A 7,327-nucleotide genomic window follows, 5' to 3' on the forward strand; every position below is an offset into this window, starting at 1 on the left:
TTTTTTTTTTGGCGGGGGGGGGGGGGGGGGTCTGGTCGTGGGACCTGAACTCTGGGCCTGGGCGCTGTCCCTCAGTTCTTCAGCTCAAGGCTAGCACTCTACCTCTTGAGCCACAGCACCACTTCCGGCTTTTTTCTTTTTGCTTATGTGGTGCTGAGGAAACAAACCCAGGGCCTCAGGCATGCAAGGCAAGTGCTCTACCACTGAGCCACCTTCCCAGCCCTTCTCTCCATTCTTGTATGTTCTTTAAGTCTACTCCTGAACCCTTAGGATGGCTACATGGCAAAGACTGGGGGACTACACAGATCTTTCCTGAATAAATGAATCTCAAAAGGAACTATGTTTCCTGTTATTATTGCCACACACTTCTAGTTTGAATGTGGAAGGAGGAGTGGGGGTGGGGCTTGGAGAGAGAATACACCATTGCTTCTGAACAGGTGTGTCAGTCACTGGAGACCTCAGTGTCTGTCTTCTCCCAAAGGCCTCCACTTTGTGCTGCTACAGTTCTCTTTTGACTTGCGATTCAGCTCACCTCAGGTTGTTAGATGGTATGTGGGGAAAAGTGCTCATGGGATGGCACTGAGTTGTGATGGGAGCATATAGTTCAGTGCCCCATGTTATCCTGCCCTGCCTTTCCCCAGTGCTTCCTAGCAGCTGTAGTGCTGTGGCTTAAGTGGTAGAGTGCTAACCTTGAGCAGAGAGCCTCAGGGACAGAGCCCAGGCCTTGAGTTCAAGGCCTAGGTCTGGCAAAAAAAGGAAGGAAAAGAAAGAAAGAAGGAAGAGAGAGAGAGAAAGAAAAAGAAGAAAAGGAGAGGGAAAAGGAGGGACAGAAAGAAAATGTAACATTATGTATAATATACTCAATTCTTTTTTTTTTTTTTTTTTGCCAGTCAGGACCTGGGCACTGTCCCTGAACTTCTTTTGTTTAAGGCTAGCACTCTACCACTTGAGCCAAAGTGCCACTTCTGGCCTTTTCTGTTTATGTGTTACTGAGGAATCAAACCCAGGGTTTCATGCATGCTAGGCAAGCACTCTGCCACTAAGCCACATTCCCAGCCCCTAAATTCTTAATAGAACTGGAAATTCTGGTATTTAGAATCTAGAGATTTCCTATGAGTGTAAGCATATTTAAGGTGATTGTGTAAGTCACTTGCCTTTTCCACTTTCATGAGTGTTTTGCAAAGGCTTTGTGACTTGTACTTGTGTATTTTTGTGTTTACTAGGATTTTGAAATTTGGTAGATATTAGTTAAATTAGTAAAAAAAAACCTCTTTCAAATTTTCTTTCTGTAACTATGTAAGCAAATTTGGGGAACAATGTAGTGCTGAAGAAAATACAGTTTAGCCAGGTACCAGTGGCTCACTCCTGTAATCCTTGCTACTCAGGAGGCTAAGATCTGAGGACCAGGGTTCAAAGCCTGCTCGGACAAGAAAGTCCGTGAGACCCAGATCTCCAACTAACCATTAGAAAACAGGAAGTAGTGCTCTAGCTAAAAGTGGTACAAGCTCAGGGACAGTGCTCAGGTGCAGAGTTCAAGCCCCACAACCGATAGATTTTAAAAGAAAAGAGAATACAGTTTCAACTGATGTTACAAAAGGGGGCATAATGAATACTTCCAGTGGGAAAAACAGTACGAAGTATGCCTTTCTTGTTTTTGTTTTTGTGGTTGAGACTAAATCCAGGGTCTCCCTTAAAGGAGATAAGCACTTGACCACAGAGGTCTATCCCCTGCCCAAGAAGTACCTTTTGATAATGATCTAAAGTAAATTTTTTTAGATTAAAGGTCCTGGGGCTGGAAGTGTAGCTCAGTGGTAAGCACTTGTAAGCCTGAGGCCTTGAGTTCCATCCCTACCCTCATACACACATACCCCATCACCAAAAAAAAAAATCTCTTACCAAGTTGAAATGGGGTTAATGTTAGAGGCTTTGTACTGTGTTTCTAATCAGTCTTGATGTTACTACTTCACAATTCTGTACCCAAATCATTCCTTGTACTAAACTAGCCTGCTTATGACATGCTACCTTCATCCTCACTTCCTGTAAGGGGAGGTGGGGAAAATCACTGTACCACAACACAGTTTGCATTGCTATACAGGAAACTTCTTGTAGAAAATAATTTTGATTTGGGTGGGAGGTAGGTGTACTGAAAGTTACCCCCAAATAAATTCTACCCATGGTAGGCCCATTCTAAATGTTAGTTTTATTTTGAGATAGGGTCTCACAATGTAGCTTAGGGTAGCCCTGAACTGCTGTGTTGACCAGCCTGGCCTTGAGCTCACCATCTTCCTACCTTAGCCTCCCAAGTGCTAGAATTACAGGAGTGTATAGAGCCATACCCTACTAAAATGATTATTATGAGTGAATCCAGCATCTGCTGATTAAAAAAATTGGACCCAGTTTGCTTTTGCCCTATGCTCTTGTGCCTGGAGCTAAAGGGAACTTCAAGGCACCAGAGATGTATTGAGGCAACAGAACACTTCTCATGTAATTCTTACCTTGATACTACAGGAGAATGATGTCAGAGCCCATAGCTGGCAGGATTGAGGAACCTGGCCATTGTTAAATTGTATTAATAGCTCGGTGATAGAGCACTTGCCTAGCAGTGTGAGGCCCTGAGTTCCAGCACTAACACCATCAAAGTTCCCTTTATGCTGTGCATGGTGGCATATACCCATATTCCCAGCTTTCTCAGCTATGTGGGAGGTTGAAGCAGGAGGATCTTTTAAACCAAGGATTACCTGGCCTACCCAGGAAACAGAGACTCCCATCTCAAAAAATGTTTACTTTGTGGGCTGGGAAGGTGGCTCAGTGGTAGAGCACTTGCCTTGCATGCATGAGGCCCTGGGTTCGATTCCTCAGCACCACATATGCAAAAAGAAAAAATCTGGAAGTGGTGCTGTGGCTCAAGTGGTAGAGTGCTAGCCTTGAGCTGAAGAGCTGAGGGACAGCGCCCAGGCCCAGAGTTCAGGCCCTATGACCAGACCCCCCCCCCCCCCCAAAAAAAAAGTTTACTTTGTAAAAATTCAGCAAGCTATAAACATTTCTATTCTGTGCATTTCTTGGTGTGTGCAAGATACCCCTATGGTGTTTTTTTTTGTTTGTTTGTTTTTGGTCGGTCGTGGGGCTTGAACTCTGTGCTTGGGCACTGTCCCTGTGCTCTTCAGCTCAAGGTAAGCACTCTACTGATTGAGCCACAGCTCCACTTTCTGGTTTTCTAGTGGTTTATTGGAGATAAGAGTTTCACAAACTTTTCTGCCTGGGCTCGCTTTGAACCATGATCCTCAGATCTCAGCCTCCTGAGTAGCTAGGATTACAGGTATGAGCCACTGGCGCCCGGCACCCCTAAGTTTTTAAATGGTTTTTAAACATTTAAGATTTGGTGCTGTGGCTCAAGCGGTAGAGTGCTCGCCTTGAGCTGAAGAGCGCAGGGACAGTGCCCAAGCCCAGAGTTCAAGCCCCACGACCAACCAAAAAAAAATAAGGTTTGAGGCACTTGGTTTCCCTGAATTCCTGGGGGCAGGAGGTTGCCACTACTGGTATTTCACAGAACCCTGTGTTGCTAGATAAGAAATTTTATGAAGAGGATCCCAGAGAGCCTTTTTGGGAGGGATCCATGAGGTCCAACCATTTTAATTAAAACACTAAGGTAGTATTTGACTTTTCTACTCTTTCAGAAGCTATGAGAATGTGATATGGTGACATTGCTGTTACTGGTATCGGTGTTAGGTGTTTTAGAATTCTGTTAAAGTGTTTTAGGAGGATAAGTATATGTGTTTTCAGACATGAACTCAATTTGCCCTCAGTTCCTCTACTGTGCTCTTAAGAGCTATTTCCATTTTATACTTGCTGTTATAGACTGAATTATGTACCCTCCTAAATTCCTGAGTTGGAATCCTAACCCTAGTACCTCAATATGACTAAATTTGGAGAGAGGACTTCAAAGAGGTGATTGAGTTAAAATGAAGCCATTAGAGAAGTCCCTAATCCAATCTGAGTGGAGTCCTTATAAGAAGAGGAAATTAGGGCACACAGTGACACAGAGGAAGGACTACATGAGGACACCATGAGAAGAGCCATCTACAAGCCAAGGACTACAGCCTGAGACTGTAGACCTGAGACCAAATGTACTGCTACTTTGATCTTGAACTTGGCCTGCTAGAACTAAGAGAAAATACATTTCAGCTATTGCAGTGACTTAGTCTGAGGTATATGCTATGACAGCCCAAGCAAACAAGTAAGTCTACTTGCTGTAGTGAAGAAGCTGGTATGAAATCTTGCTTCTCTTCCTTTTAGCCAGACATTGAAGAGATTGTAAACATGTAAATTGGGCTGGGTGCTGGTGGCCTGCGATCCTAGCTACTCAAGAGGCTGACATATGAGGATCACAGCCTGAAGCCAGTCTGGACAATAAGTCCCCTTGACACTTTGAAAAACCAGAAGTAGAGCTCAAAGTGGTAGAGAGTTAGCCTTGAGAAAAAGAGCTCAGGGACAGCACTCAGGCCTTGAGTTCAAGCCTTACAAAAAAAAGTAAATTGGCAGTAAACACTGCCAATTTTTTTCTACTAATTTTTGGGAGAATAGTTACTTTTTATGAAACTATTATGAGAAACATACATTTTTACATATCTTAAAAATTCTTAATTTTCATGCACGCTAAGTATCAATGTACATCCTACTTACATAAAGGTTTTTTGCAGAGCTCCATTTTTTAGTGTGAGAGGTTCATGAAGGCAGTTTAAGAACTGCTGTACTATGTTTCTGAATGGGGTCATATTAAACATGATTGCTATCATATTGCTATCATTGCTATCTGCTCATCAGCCTGTGGTGCCACTAGGAGGTAGTGCCACTAGGAGTTCTCATGGAAAGAAGTTAAATCATGGGGGGTGGGGGGGGTGGAGGGAGGGTTCTTTAAAGGAAATGTTGGAGCCCCAGCTCCTTGATTTTCTGCTACTCCTGCCATGATCTGCTGTGTAGCCCTAGGCCCAAAGCAACAGGGCCAAGTGACCAAGGATTCTCCACAGGAATCAAAACAAACTTTTCCTTTTTAAAAGTTTATGTCATACCAAGCTTATGCCTGTAATTCTTGCTAGTAAGGAGGTGGAGAGCTGAGGATTATGGTTCAGCCAGCTGGAGTAGAAAACTTCATGAGACTCTTATCTCCAATTAATCAGAAAAGTAGGAAATGGAGGCATGGCTCAAGCAGTAGAATGCTAACCTTTAGTGGAAAAACCAAGTGAGAGCATTAGGCCCTGAGTTCCAACCTCAGTATGAGCACACACAGAATAACGTTGAGCAAGGGAAGGAGTGACATTGTCCAAAAATAAATGTGCTCTTTACCTGACTTATGTAACTGTAACCCTTCTGTACATCAACTTTATAATAACAAACTTTTTTTAATTTAAAAAGTCTTCAGAAAAAAAGTCTGCAGTGCAAAAAAGTTATGTCAGTATTTTGTTATAATAATATAAAATTGCCAGATGCTGTTGGCCCATGCCCATAATCCTAGCTACTCAAGAGGCTGAGATCTGAGGAACAAGGTTCAAAGCCAGCCCTGGCAGGAAAGTCCATGAGACACTTATCTCCAGTTAACCACCAGAAAACCAGAAGAGGCACTGTGGCTTAAGTGGTAGAGCAAGTTGCCTTGGGATGAAGAGCTCAGGGGCAGTGCCCAGGCCCAGTTGCCCATGACCAACATAAATAAATAAACAAACAAATAAAATAAAACAAGTTTTTTGGGGAGAAGGGCGGTACTAACAATCATACCTAGAGCCTTGCTCCTGTTAAGACAGTTGCCCTTCCACTGGCCTACATTGCTCAGCCCTCGATACACAGTCCTCAATAATGAGCTTTTCTCAATCAGTAATAGGTAGATCTCAATGGTTCCAATAGGGAGAGAAACGTCATCATTTTTCATGCCTACACAGTAGTCTTTATGGACACTTCTGCTTTTTTTGTTTGTGTCTTTGTTTCATTTGATATGAAGTCTTGCTATGTTGCCCAAACTTTCTGGGCTCAAGTGAGCTTGCCTCCTGCCTCAGCCTCCCAAGTGTTATGACTACAGTGCAACCAGCTGTAGATACATTTTAAATTTCATTGTTTCCTACCTAGTGGCATGAAATTTTGTTTCTAGATCTGCCTTTACTGTACAAGTCTCAAGTAAACATCTTTTGGACATTTTCTTTTTGTCCTTGAGTCATGTAGACATGAGTTAAGTGCTTTCTAAGTTATAGTTAGATTTGGGTTCCTTATTAAAAACTAAGATTAATCTCCATTTTGTATTGCTAAATATTAAATGCAAATAAAAGTTCATAAATACACTCAGCAGCTGTTTGGAGGAGCTCTGCATGGTTTGAAAAAGGCTCTCAAAAATAATTTTAAAAAAATTTCTTCTTCTTTATACTACCCGTTATTGGCCATTTTCTACAATTCTTAGACCCATCTTCTGAAATGTAGACTTTCCCCTCTAAATAGCTTTACCTTTGGCTTAGCTAACAGTCCTGGGCTGTGGTGATTGGTTTCCTGCACAAGGCTAATATTGACCCAGCTTGAGGGCACTGAAGAACTGGTCTCTGGAGGAGCTGCCCGCCATTGTGGAAAATGCTTCACAGGTCTGAAGACAGCTATGGTCTTATTGATGAGTATCTTTTCAGTGCCTTTATAAACCCATTATGGCAGCTTTGGAAACTCTAGAAGATCAGGGGGCTTGAAGATTATGGAAATGAAGCACTTTGATCTAGAATCTGTCTCTCCATTGCTAGAAAATTAGAATTGAGATAGTATGAAAAGATGGCAGATTTTGGTAAAGCTTCAGAACTTTGAGATCATAGCTTTTCTCTTTCCAGCCTGAGGGAAGAACTGACATTTCTTTTAATGCCCTCTATGCCCAAGCACTTAAGTCATTTTGCTCATGTTTCACAGACATTTTATCAGATGGGTGGCATCATCACTGAAGATGGAAAGTGAGGTTCTCCCACCTTCCCTGCAGTCTCTATGGCAGCAAACAGTTCACTACTTTGCCACTGTGACACCCAGACAGGAGTGGGAAGGGCTCTCCACCTATTGAAATGAAGACATCAGTGGCCAGGGCCTCCTGCTGCTACCACCAAATCCAACAGCACAGGAAACAAGAAAATACGGAAGAGAACCATTGTTTTCTGTTTTCCCAAGAGGACCTGAGCTCAAACCACTGAGGCATTCAAAGGTCCCAGGCAGGCCAAACTCAAGAGTAATTGTGAGCTTTGTCACTTGTGTTTTTTTTTTTTTTCCTACTGATTAAGATCATGTTTTTCATTACCTTTGATTTTTTTTTTCTTTAAGATCGCAG

The sequence above is a fragment of the Dipodomys spectabilis genome, unplaced genomic scaffold (genome assembly GCF_019054845.1).
Source record: "Dipodomys spectabilis isolate Male_0828 unplaced genomic scaffold, ASM1905484v1 ptg000136l, whole genome shotgun sequence".
Classification (NCBI taxonomy): domain Eukaryota; kingdom Metazoa; phylum Chordata; class Mammalia; order Rodentia; family Heteromyidae; genus Dipodomys; species Dipodomys spectabilis.